Source organism: Dreissena polymorpha, chromosome 5 (assembly GCF_020536995.1).
Source record: "Dreissena polymorpha isolate Duluth1 chromosome 5, UMN_Dpol_1.0, whole genome shotgun sequence".
NCBI classification, from domain to species: domain Eukaryota; kingdom Metazoa; phylum Mollusca; class Bivalvia; order Myida; family Dreissenidae; genus Dreissena; species Dreissena polymorpha.
In genome coordinates, this window is record NC_068359.1 from 204,947 (window position 1) to 218,853 (window position 13,907).

General features: G+C 36.0%; 1 protein-coding gene across 7 annotated transcripts in view; it reads left to right on the plus strand.

Annotated features, from left to right (window-relative positions):
* Window positions 1-13,907, plus strand: part of LOC127880697 (sarcolemmal membrane-associated protein-like) — a 109,520-nt gene that overhangs the window by 16,235 nt on the left and 79,378 nt on the right. The window lies entirely within an intron of this gene.

Here is a 13,907-nt window from a genome sequence, read left to right on the forward strand (position 1 = left end):
TTACCAGAAATTATGGACCAAATCGGCAGGGTGTTATTCACACATGTTTATCCCTTTTGTCAAAATACCGCAGACAGCAGTCTACACAATAGGTCAGTAGACAAGCTTTGCGTGTTTTCATAACGTCGAACACTTAATCCAGTTCTGCCCAGATGTCTTCTTTAATCAGTTTACAGTACAATTACTGTTAAAATAATTACTCTACTCAAATACCGTAACGATAAAGATTCGGCGTGCTCGATTTGAAATTATTTTGTAGGAAATATCAACTTATTCGCGGTATAATTTTGTTAAAAAATACCAAAGAAGCTTTTAACCGAAATCAACAGAATTAAATGTTCTCTGCGTATAAAAAAATCAATACACGCACGCTTTGCAAGAGTATACCTTTACCTTGTACATTGCAGCATAATTTTCGTGCGCTTTTGTCGGGAAATATACATGATGACTGTATATTGGAAGCATTTGTAAACGTCGTGTTAACATTTAAAATCGTAGTGTGTTTCGGATTACTAATTATTATTCTCATTTGGAAACTTTACGGAACATTTATCCTTATAAACTTTAAAAGATCACCTGGCGTATTAATTCATATTGTAGACGTACCTGTGAATTAAAACATATATTAATTTTCTATACAATTTTCTTTTTTATACATGTACTACAGTATTTAAACAATTTATTATAACAATGTTTTTATTTTTTGGCATGCCCAGTAGCACACTGCTAACGCGGCGTTTCGCGGCGGTCACTGATAAGAACGGATATTGTCTGCATTTACCGACTAGGCTAAAGTAATACACGCCGCGGGAATTAGCGAACGCCGCGTAACGCCGAGTGTTCTATCAAGTTCACCTCGCTCTCCAAACGCGGCGTGAACACTCGCTAGCAGAAAAAAACCCGCGGAGGGAGCGCGTTTTTTGGGGGAAACGCGTGGAGTGTACTGTATGAAGTTTCATGATCCTAGGTGTAAGCATTCTTGAGTTATCATCCGGAAACCATTTTACTATTTTGAGTCACTGTGACCTTGACCTTTGACCTAGTGACCTGAAAATCAATAGGGGTCATCTGCCAGTCATGATCAATGTTTCTATGAAGTTTCATGATCCTAGGTGTAAGCATTCTTGAGTTATCATCCGGAAACCATTTTACTGTTTTGAGTCACTGTCACCTTGACCTTTGACCTAGTGACCTGAAAATCAATAAGGGTCATTTGCCAGTCATGATCAATGTACCAATGAAGTTTCATGATCCAAGGCGTAAGCATTCTTGAGTTATCATCAGGAAACCATTTTACTATTTCCAGTCACTGTGACCTTTACCTTTGACCTAGTGACCTGAAAATCAATAGAGGTCGTCTGCCAGTCATGATCAATGCACCTATGAAGTTTCATGATCATGGGCCTAAGCATTCTTGAGTTATCATCCGGAAACCTTTTTACTATTTCGTGTCACTGTGACCTTGACCTTTGACCTAGTGACCTGAAAATCAATAGGGGTCATCTGCCAGTCATGATCAATGTACCTATGAAGTTTCATGATCCTAGGCCTAAGCATTCTTGAGTTATCATCCGGAAATCATTTTACTATTTCAAGTCACAGTGACCTTGACCTTTGACCTAGTGACCTGAAAATCAATAGGGGTCATCTGCCAGTCATGATCAATGTACCTATGAAGTTTCATGATCCTAGGCCTAAGGTTCTTGAGTTATCATCTGGAAACCATCTGGTGGACGGACCGACCGATGGACCGACCGACCGACATGTGCAAAACAATATACCTCCTCTTCTTCGAAGGGGGGGTATATTAATTTCATCAGCTACTGATGATTATGACCACCTACTGTTAGTATGGTTATCTGGCTCACAAGTGAGTAATAACTAACACAAGCAATATATGAATCATCAATGTACAGTGAACTAATTGATGAGCATACTGGCCTGGTGCCGGCAATTATTCTTCAATCAATGTGGTAGGAATATTTGGTAATATTATGATGATCATAAGGTGGTGCAATAGTATAGATGTGTTCATAATGTATCGCAAATTGAATTTGAGCTTAGAAATAAAACTTAAACATTAGGTTAGTTTTATATTAATTGATAATTATATCCACCTTCAAAAAGTTTGAGCTTGGTACTTGTGGGTTATGGGGAGAGATGATTACTGATTTGTACTTGAATGAGTTCAGAGATCAAGGTCACAAGGTTTGTAACTTGAAAATTGTTGTCTTCATTGACCATTTTGTTTACAACAGGGTATTTAGAGAATGCTTTGACCTATGACAAGAAGTAAATATACTGGTTACCGCTGATGAAAGGAAGACACCTTTTGATTTTGTGGTCAGCTATGATCACCTAGCCTTGTAACATAAAACAGTTTCTACACAATATCTTGACAAGGCTTAAACGTAGGATTATATTAATTAGTACATATCAATTGGTGCTTTAAAAATAAATGTGCCGACTGTTTGGCTAGACAATTTTTTTTGTTAGATTCTCATCCCCGCCTGTTCCTATTTTAGGAGGTGGGGGGGGGGGGGTGCTTACTTGTGTGACAAGTGCTAGTTGATACTGATCATTATGAATGAGTGAAAGGCTATGATGCTTTTGCTAAGGTTGTAAAAAACGTGTTTGTTGGATAAAAAAAATCATGCCTATAGCAAGGAACAATACTACCCTTTGTGCAGTGATTGTAACAAACAAGGGAAAAAGTGCATTCCACAAAGAGATTAGATGCTTGTTGTAAGAAGTAGACATATTGTTAATCAAAACTGCTAAATCTGTGTGCTTTGCACATTTTGCCGGAACAGTTAAGATCTGTTTGCTTGATATGTACATCTAAGAATTTATTAAACTTGCTTAACATTTTATTATGCCCTCCTTCGAGAAGAGGGGGTATATTGTTTTGTACATGTTGGTCGGTCCATCGTTCTGTCCACCAGATGGTTTCCGGATGATAACTCAAAACGCTTAGGCCTAGGATCATGAAACTTCATAGGAACATTGATCATGACTGGCAGATGACCCCAATTGATATTCAGGTCACTAGGTCAAAGGTCAAGGTCACAGTGACTCTAAACAGTAAAATGGTTTCCAGATGATAACTCAAGAATGCTAACGCCTAGGATCATGAAACTTCATAGGTACATTGATCATGGCTGGCAGATGACCCCTATTAATTTTCAGGTCACTTGGCATTCCTTAAAAATTCTTTTGTTTGGCATAACCCGACCGACCCACTAAAAGCGGCCCGACTGAATTTTTTATTTGTTGCTTTCCAAAAAAAAATTGTTTTGCCCCCGAAAAAAATTTCGCTAAATTTTTCCTTTCCGCTTTTTATCCTTTTCGGTTATTTGCGTCATTTAATTGAATGCTCTTTCAAGGATATCTAGAATAGCAATGAACAAAACGCGTACCGGTATTTATTTGAGTCGCCTATTTATTTAACATATGCATATGCGAGTATAATTAGACTTTAAATACAATTAAACCGCTCCTGTTTTTCTCTTATCCCTTTAAATAAAATACGCTGCTGTCGTTCAGGATAGTTTGGGAGTAAAAAAACAAATTAATTAATTATCACCGTTCAATTCAATTCGGCAATCGGCAGAGATGTGTAATATTATCGCCATATAACTAATTATTTAATTATTACTTTTTAATTCAGATCGGTAAATATTCGGTAGAAAGATAAAAAGTGGTCAGCTTAGAAATATTTATTGACGGGTATTTCACGTTTTTGTTTCATTTGCTTATCTGTTTATACGACTTTCCGACCGGTCGCTATTTTGGAGGCAGACGGCGATATTAAATGTGTATTCAAATTATACAACATCTGCGCATGAATGACCCAATATTATCCGATAGCTCCACCCGTCCTCAAGTTTCATTCGACAACGTCATGTCATGTGAAAGCCAGCTCAATGCTGATTTGCCAGCTACCATTTGCACTTCATTAACAATAAGGTCAAGCAATGTCTAATCAGGTGCAGACCGGTTTCTTTAACTGTTCGAATTGCGAACACTTTCATTGAAACAAAGAGACAAATATAGAAAACCAGTCCGGATTAAAATGGCGGATGTTTTCAACGAAATTTTACTAGATTTTGGCAATTTTGATTTTTCATGTGTCAAATTCTCAATTTTTTCGCAAATGACTCAAATGGCGAACGACAGCGCGAGCATTGCGAACGTGTTATTATTGGAATAAATGCTCACTATTACAGGGCTCGCGCTGTAGTTCGCCATTTGCGAAAGTATAGCGAATTGTGCTCAAGAAAAATATAATTTGCGAATATGCTTAAATCTCGTTAAATTTCATTGAAAACATCCGCCATTTTAATCCGGAGTGTTTTTTTAAACTATGTTTCCATGAACAATTTGAAGCGCATATGGTAGCTGGCCAATCAACATTGAGTTCGCTATCGGGTAATATTGGGTCATTTATGCGCAGATAATGGAATACACAGTTGATATTGTCGTCTGCCTACAATATAACGGCCGATGGCAAAAGTCGTATAAAAAATAAGCAAATGAAAAGAAGCGTAACACTTAATAAATTATTTTTAAGCTGATCACTTAACAAATTTCTACCGACTATCGATCTGAATTAAAGGATGATAATTAAATAATTAGTTACATGTGGAAGATGTTGCACCTTTCTGTTCTTAATTGAAATTAAAATGTTATAATTACTTTGTTGTTTTTTTTCCTCACAAACTATGCTATTGTAAAGTAATATGTCAACCAAATAGTATATTAATTACGTATTTGCTAGGTTACTTGTTTTCATTTTCTGTAGTCAAACGATATGCACATTTTATTTCATGTGCAAAATGCGTACAATTTTTCGGACTGTCGTTTTCAGATAAAGTATTTTTCGTCAATTATATTATATTTTCGAAGTTCTTCATAGAAAAAATAGACTTACGAATACACGTGCGGTGATACAGACGGTGCAGAAAAATCTTTACCAGAGGCAGAAGACTTGGAGCTTTATTTGATAATAACCTTTCAGTTTGGTATATGTCGGAGTTCAATGTCAGAAAAAAAAATTACTTAAAAAAATAAAAACCCTACCTACCTACCCACCCAAATTTACCTGGGTCGGGTTATGCCAAACAAACAATTTTTTAAGGATGGCTATAGGTCAAAGGTCAAGGTCACAGTGACTCGAAACAGTAAAATGGTTTCCTGATGATAACTCAAGAATAATTAGGCCTAGGATCATGAAACTTCATAGGTACATTGATCATAACTGGCAGATGACCTCTATTGATTTTCAGGTCACTAGGTCAAAGGTCAAGGTCACAGTGACAAAAAACGTATTCGCACAATGGCTGCCACTACAACTGACAGCCCATATGGGGGCATGCATGTTATTACAAACAGCCCTTGTTATGAAAATGTTTCTATTTTTACATTTGGGCAAATACAATTGTAAAGTGGGTTTATTGAAGTCCATCTGTCGGTTGGGGTTGGTCAGTCGTTGGTTGATTGGTTTGTCTGTTGCTAGGTGAGGTTGTTGATCTGTCTGTATTATTTTCCCTTGAACTTTGCAATTGCATTAAAGGTTCTTAAGTTTCCAGCATATTGCTTCCACATTGTTCAGTTTTCAAGCAATTAAGTTGAAACTTAAAATCAGTTATCACCTGTAGATTTAAAAATGCAATTTCCAAGTGCAGTGTTACATTTGTTTCTATGTTATGTACCCTTGAATATAGCCCTGGTTAATTGCAATAAACAATTCTAATGATGTTATCACACATATAAAAAATAATACACTGCAACGCCGATATATATTAATTTTCTGGCAATATAATGCTTTGAAATGGAAATTATCTCAGCACTTAATCATTTTCTTATTTGGTGAAGTATGATGGGATGAGAATCTAAAAATTATATATTTTGTATGCAATCGGTTTAGAGATTATGCCAATAGGACTTCATTGTTCAACAACCAGACGGGCTTCCTTTCTTTAAAAGCCTGTAGGCTACATTTCATATGAAGTTTGAATGAGTTTCCCCCTGTTTCATTGGGTATCTTTCCTCATAGGCCTTGCCACATGTGAATGGAACTAACTTCATTCACATGGCAATTCTTGTAGCCTACTTATTGATTTCCATCACCTTCAGCCTTTGCACAGGATTAGATGTGTATTTATGGGTTATGGGTATTTTAAAGCCTATGTTCTTGTACCAATTGTTTGATGTAACTTCAAGAGAATGGAAAAATCCAGGTATTAGGGTTTGGAAAAATCCAGGTAGTAGGGTTTACCATTGAAGACAAAATTATGACATTTTTTCCCTTGAAAAGAATGATAAGCCTTGAGGAAATGCACTCACGTTGTATAATTGCTAATTAGGTATGCAGGTTTAGAAGTCTTGTACTTCATAATTTCTTACCAGATTTTTTTTGCAAAAGGGATTTAAAAAGTATGTTTCATCTAAACATGCCCATCTTTTTATGTCCACAATGAGAGGGAGGCAATAAACATATTGCTTGTCCCACTATTATTATGTCCACAATGAGAGGGAGGCAATAAACATCGCTTGTCCCACTATTATTATGTCCACAATGAGAGGGAGGCAATAAACATATCGCTTGTCCCACTATTATTTTGTTCCCAATGAGAGGGAGGCAATAAACATATTGCTTGTCCCACTATTATTATGTCCACAATGAGAGGGAGGCAATAAACATCGCTTGTCCCACTATTATTATGTCCACAATGAGAGGGAGGCAATAAACATATCGCTTGTCCCACTATTATTTTGTCCCCAATGAGAGGGAGGCAATAAACATATTGCTTGTCCCACTATTATTATGTCCACAATGAGAGGGAGGCAATAAACATATCGCTTGTCCCACTATTATTTTTTCCACAATGAGAGGGAGGCAATAAACATATCGCTTGTCCCACTATTATTTTGTCCACAATGAGAGGGAGGCAATAAACATATCGCTTGTCCCACTATTATTATGTCTGCAATGAGAGGGAGGCAATAAACATATCGCTTGTCCCACTACTATAATGTCCACAATGAGAGGGAGGCAATAAACATATCGCTTGTCCCACTATTATTTTGTCCACAATGAGAGGGAGGCAATAAACATATCGCTTGTCCCACTATTATTATGTCCACAATGAGAGGAAGGCAATAAACATATCGCTTGTCCCACTATTATTTTGTCCACAATGAGAGGGAGGCAATAAACATATCGCTTGTCCCACTATTATTTTGTCCACAATGAGAGGGAGGCAATAAACATATCGCTTGTCCCACTATTATTTTGTCCACAATGAGAGGGAGGCAATAAATATATCGCTTGTCCCACTATTATATTGTACCTCTGTAGTTCCTTAAGCTTGTGTTTTGAACTGGGGACCGTTTCAATAGACATCGTAGTACACATTTACGAAATGATACATTTTTCGAAGATACATAATTGCTAAAGTCCATATCATATGATAATAAATTTTGAGTACTTAATTAATTACTTTGGCGTCTCAAGCGCCGTATATATTTGACGAGCATGGCAACTAGTTTGTCTACTTATTAATATTACAAAATTCTCTCATAAGTTAAAATTGTTGTAAAATCGTTTATGAAACGGCCCCATGCTCTTTAAACTTGTGGGTGGATTGTGGTCCAACTTTCACACTTGCATGACCTTATTTGTTGAGGAACTTAAAGAAAGAATGTGGGCTGCAACAATTTTTGGTAAAATTATGGCGCTTTATGTGGGTTTTCCATAATATAATATATAGTTGCCTGAAATTGTGTTTTGAACTTCTTTTTATCCGATAGTGGATCTTGCTGAAACTTAGTTTAGATGATCTTTATTCAGCAAAGAAATTTCATTTTGGCTGCTACAACATTTGGCAGAATTATAGCCCTATGTCTTTTTATGCCCCTGATAGGGTGGCATAAAGCAGTTGAACTGTCCGTCAGTCAGTATGTCAGTATGTGTGTATGTCAGTCTGTCTGTCCGTCCGAAAAAAACTTTAACATTGGCCATAACTTTTTCACTTTTGAAGATAGCAACTTGATATTTGGCATGCATGTGTATCTCATGGAGCTGAACATTTTGAGTGGTGAAAGGTGAAAGTCAAGGTCATCCTTCAAGGTCAAATGTCAAATATATGGCGTCTGTCTGTCCGAAAACTTTAACATTGGCCATAACTTTTTCAATATTGAAGATAGCAACTTGATATTTGGCATGCATGTGTATCTTTCTTCAAGGTCAAGGTCATCCTTCAAGGTCACAGGTAAAATAAATAAATTTCAAAGCGGCGTTATCATGAAGCGGCGCAATAGGGGGCATTGTGTTTCTGACAAACACATCTCTTGTTTTTTAGCTCGAACATTATATATAAAATATATATAGTGGAGCTATCCTACTCACCCCGGCGTCGGTGTCTGCGTTAGCGTCTGCGTTAGCAATAGCGTTAGCGTGCACATGTTAAAGTTTTCGTACTACCCCAAATATTTTCTTTGTCCCTTGACATATTGCTTTCATATTTTACATACTTGTTTACCAACATGACCCCCAACCTATAAACAAGAACAGACAACTCTATCAAGCATTTTGTCATAATTATGGCCCCTTTTCCACTTACAATATGCAGCAATTTTGTTAAAGTGGTGGAAGTTCAAGGTCAAGGTCATCCTACAAGGTCAAAGGTCAAAAATAAAATAATTCAAAGCAGCGTTCTCATGAAGCTGCACATTTTGAGTGGTGGAAGTTCAAGGTCAAGGTCATCCTTCAAGGTCAAGGTCATCCTTCACGGTCAAAGTTCAAAAACAAACATTCAAAGCGGCGTTCTCATGAAACAGCACATTTTGAGTGGTGGAAGTTCAAGGTCAAAGTTATCCTTCAAGGTCAAAGGTAATTTTTTTTTTTTCAAAGCGGCCATATCATGAAGCTGCACATTTTGAGTGGTGGAAGTTTAAGGTCAAGGTCATCCTTCAAGGTTAAGGTCATCTTTCAAGGTCAAAGGTCAAAAAAACTATTCAAAGCAGTGTTTTCATGAAGCTGCACATTTTGAGTGGTGGAAGTTCAAGGTCAAGGTCATCTTTTAAGGTCAAAGGTAAAAAAAAAATTTGTTCAAAGCGGCACAATAGGGGGCAATGTGTTTCTGACAAACACATCTCTTGTTCCATATTGAATATATAGTCCCAACATTTTGTGTTTTTAGCATAGGTGCGTTTACGCACCTATGCTTGTGGTATATACCACATTTCGAAAAATCCACATCGATCGGTTGCCCATTATGAAGCCTTACCTGATCAAAAATCAGACGAAATATCTATTTAATTTAGTATATGGTCATTCTTACAATTTTTTTTTGGAAACATTTTTCTAACGTTTTCTTCCAAGAATATTGCTGACACCGTTTTTAGTGAATTTTTCTAAGACCGTTTTATGTCAAAAAATCTTATAACCTAAAACAAATTTCGTTCATAAAACAATTCTATCTGCACTATAAATCTCAATCTCCTACGCAGTGGCCTCCCTTATACTAGAAGTTACTGACCGGGCGAAGCAAGTGAAGTAACTGCTGTGAGGAGTTTCTATAAAAATTTGCATTCAAAAATCTGTATTCAGAACTCGAACTGTTGTGCACGTCTGCATCTAACGCTTACCACAAGTTTTACGACAAATTCTTGACGCAGACGAATAGGGTAGCGTCTTTTTTCATTTGTGAAAAGAATAGTTCGATACAGATCTGTCCGTGCTCAAATTTTGAAAGGCTTGGGTAATTATTTTTCATAAGCGTTTCAAACACTGATGTAAATGGAAAGATTATCTATTTAAATAGTCGGTAATTGTTTGAAATGATTGATTTGAGAAATTCGCCGATGGCGATATCGAACTACATTATACCACGTGAAGCCATTCTTCCCTGTATCTTGCACCTATGCTTTTAACGCCATCGGCGCTCTCGTTATCTCTTATATAAATATTGTGTTGATGATTGCAAAGATAGGAATTTTGGCTTAGGTTATTGTTGGCAGAATTATGGCCCTTTGTTTTTCAACAATGGAAGATAAAGCCCCAAAATGTTGTATTCTTACAGTACACTTCACGCGTTTTCCCCAATTTTTCCTCCATACTCCGCGGGGATTGACCTTGAGGGAGATTAAGAAAATCCCGCGATACGCGGCGTTTGCATGATTTTTGCGTTGGCAACGTAGGGGAAACTCCGCGTTTTACGAGATAACGATCAATTTAATTTTGTTTGACTTCCTGATTTTCAAAAAAAATTACATTTATTACAAGTACATACATGTACATGTAGTATAACATTTACAATTAAAAAAAACCCAACCAAGATAGATCGATCCCGACGTGGTTGTAGAAGTTGTTGTTGTTGTATAGAAAACTCGTTGATTTACGACACACAAAACGTCGTCTTTTAACTAATACTTACCAATTAATATAAACACAGTTTGCAACATTGTTTTTATTTTGATAATTTTATCCAAAGTTTTCATGTTAGCAGGTGATTTTCTATACTGAACATGTACACAAATGACCAAGGACCCTAAAAATCTCGCAAATCTGTGTGAATTGACAGTTTGACGTAATCAAAGAAAAGCCGCTTCCTGTCTAAAGGCATAACTTACTCAAGTAAACACGTTCAACGAATGCATAAGGAATGGTTTTAATTGTCGGAACAAAGTCAATTCTCTGCTTGCTAATGCATTTATTTTCTCTTTGTAGGTAGGTTATTCCATTGATTGCTAAAAGAAGGTGGTAACTATTGAGTTGATAGTTGCATTTAATATTCACAGTTGTATTCTTGTTGCGTCGACATTCAAAACAATGTTTACCAGTAATTATGGACCAAATCGGCAGAGTGACATTCACACATGTTAATCCTTTTTGTCAAAACACCGCAGACAGCAGTCTACACAATTAGTCAGTAGACAAACTTTGCGTGTTTTCATAACGTCAAACACTTAAAATCCAGTTCCGCCCAGATGTCTTCTTTAATCAGTTTACAGTACAATTACTGTTAAAATAATTACTCTACTAAAATACCGTAACGATAAAGATTCGGCGTGTTCGATTTGAAATTATTTTTGAGGAAATATCAACTTATTTGCGATATAATTTTGTTTAAAAATCGCAAAGAAACTTTTAACCAAAATCAACAAAATTCAATGTTCTCTGCGCTACAAAGTTTGTATAAAAAAATCAATACACGCACGCTTTGCAGGAGTATACCTTGACCTTGTACATTGCAGCATAATTTGTGCGCGCTTTTGTCGGGAAATGTACATGATGACTGTATATTGGAAGCATTTGTAAACGTCATTTAACATTAAAAATCGTAGTGTGTTTCGGATTACTAATTATTATTCTCATTTGGAAATTTTACGGAACATTTATTCTTGTGTTATATGTGATATGATTTAAATATTAATTTGTCAAATGTATTATATTCATTCATATTGTAGACGTACCTGTGAATTTAAAAACATAATTTTTATACATATTAATTTTCTATACAATTATCTTTTTTATGCATGTACTACAGTATTTAAACAATTTATTATAACAATGTTTTTATTTTTTTGCATGCCCAGTAGCACACTGCTAACGCGGCGTTGGGCGGCGGTCACTGATAAGAACGGAAATTGTCTGCATTTACCGACTAGGCTAAAGTAATACACGCCGCGGGAATAAGCGAACGCGGCGTAACACCGAGCGTTTTATCGAGTTCACCTCGCTCTCTCAACGCCGCGTGAACACTTGCTAGCAGAAAAAAACCTGCGGAGGGAGCGTGATTTTTGGGGAAAACGCGTGGAGTGTACTGTAACTTGTCTTTAACTACTGGTTAAATCTTGCTGAAACTTGCACAGTAGAATGACCTTAATGTGTGGATGACTTTAAAAAAAGAAATATAGACTGCAACCTGTTTTGGCAGAGTTATGGCCCTTGGTCTTTTTGTCTTCTGTATATTATATAGTGGATTTGTCTGAGTCCAAACATTGGTTGTGAGAGAAATAGGGGATAGGCTGTTTTCAAAATGAAACATAACTGGTCTAAATGTGAGGGAAAAACAATTTATAGGTCTGGACAAGTCAAAAGAATCAGCATTTCCATTGTAAAGACTGAAAAAGTTAACTGTTAAGGTCTTTTGTTGCTTTAATAAACTAGTAAAAAATGTTTAAAAATTCCATTTAAATGGCTAGAATTTCCTCCCCAAATTAAATGTTGACATTTTAAGTACAAAGCGTTTTGTAATAGTACTGTTTACAAGTGAGATATGTCATGATGTATAATTCATTCAATACACTGCCTCAGTTAGTTCCCTTATGTTTGTTAAATGATGTCATTTTCACTTGCAGTTTATTACGGCAATTTCATATGCTCCATGGAGTGGAATTTAGAGTTAATGTCTAGCCTTGGGATATATACAATTTAATTTAAAACTTATTATTTCTAATTCAAAAAACATAGTTCTTTATTGACAATCAATAATTAAACTAATGGACTAGGAATGCAATTGGAACACCTGTTTCCTATATTGATGAACAATAATCAAGGTATAGAGCAAAGTTGCTAAGCCAGGGAATTTTTCTGATATGTGGATGTTGGTTGGTTCATGATGTTTTGCAGGAAAGTCCCCAGCTGCAATACTTATCTCACCAAGATAACTAAAAACAGGTGTTATTCCTTCATCTTTGTTTATTTACTGTTCTTGAGTGTTGAGAACAGAAACCCCTAAAAGAACTAATAATACATATTTTTATTAAAACTTGAAACTTAATTACATATGTTTGTTTGCTATAGTACATTTAATTGCAACTGAATACACGTATAAACCGGCAAGAAAATATGGTCCCAGTCATAGACAGAAAAAAAGAACAGCTAAATATATAGAAAATGAAAAATGAGAGCCAATTTGATGAATTGAATGTAAAAGTGTAAATATTTAATTCTATTATATAAGGAATCTAGGTTTAAAGGACAGAAAATGTGAGACAGAAAATAATCTTTTTCAGAGCTCCAGTTAAGGATTTGTGAAATTAGTAACGGTACTGCCACTGACAGAAAGAAAAGGAGTAACACTGAAAATCAATTAGTACATATACTACCATATCCAAAAATACAGGTAGTACTGTACTACCCGTGTTCTTGGTTATTGAAGGATGTATAACAAACTTTAAAGAAACATTTGCAGCAATTATAATAAATATATTTAGCTTCTTAAACAGTCACTTTATTAGGGTTTCCATTCTGAAGTACATGTATGATGCAAATACAACCACAAATTAAAACTCATGACTAAATACTATTCCTTTATTTTTCTTGACAAAACAACACAAGCCAACTAGTAAGCTAAGCCTAAGTAAATGAACACTAATGTCACTGTCTCATCCGTTTCCCATCGTGTTTTCTAACGTATTTGGCCACCGATGCAATCAAATCGTTTAATATTGGGGCGACAATGTATTTGTGGGTTACAGATTGAATGTCATGATGGTTTGACGACCTTATTTGGTCATTATATGACAACAAAGTGTGTTTGTTTTAACCGCTTTCGGTTTACCTGGCCTTCCCTGCGCGCAGACATATTGTTTTTGACGGGTTAATGTGTTACCGGAAATCACACAACAGAATAGACAATAATACCTGAACCAAGTCTACACTTTTTTGGTAATTTTAAATTGATGAAAAGCACAGTTAGGTTAGAGACCAACAAATCATGACGCGCCGACGCGGACGTATTGGTACGGCCAGATTTTTTTCGTTAATGCGTAAAAGGGATATTAAAGTCGTAATTGTATGTCCAATTTATAAAAATAAATGCGTGAACCTTCATGAAAAAGCCGTATTTACGGCTGTATGGCCCTTATCTGGAGCTCTGCTCTTTGACAATATG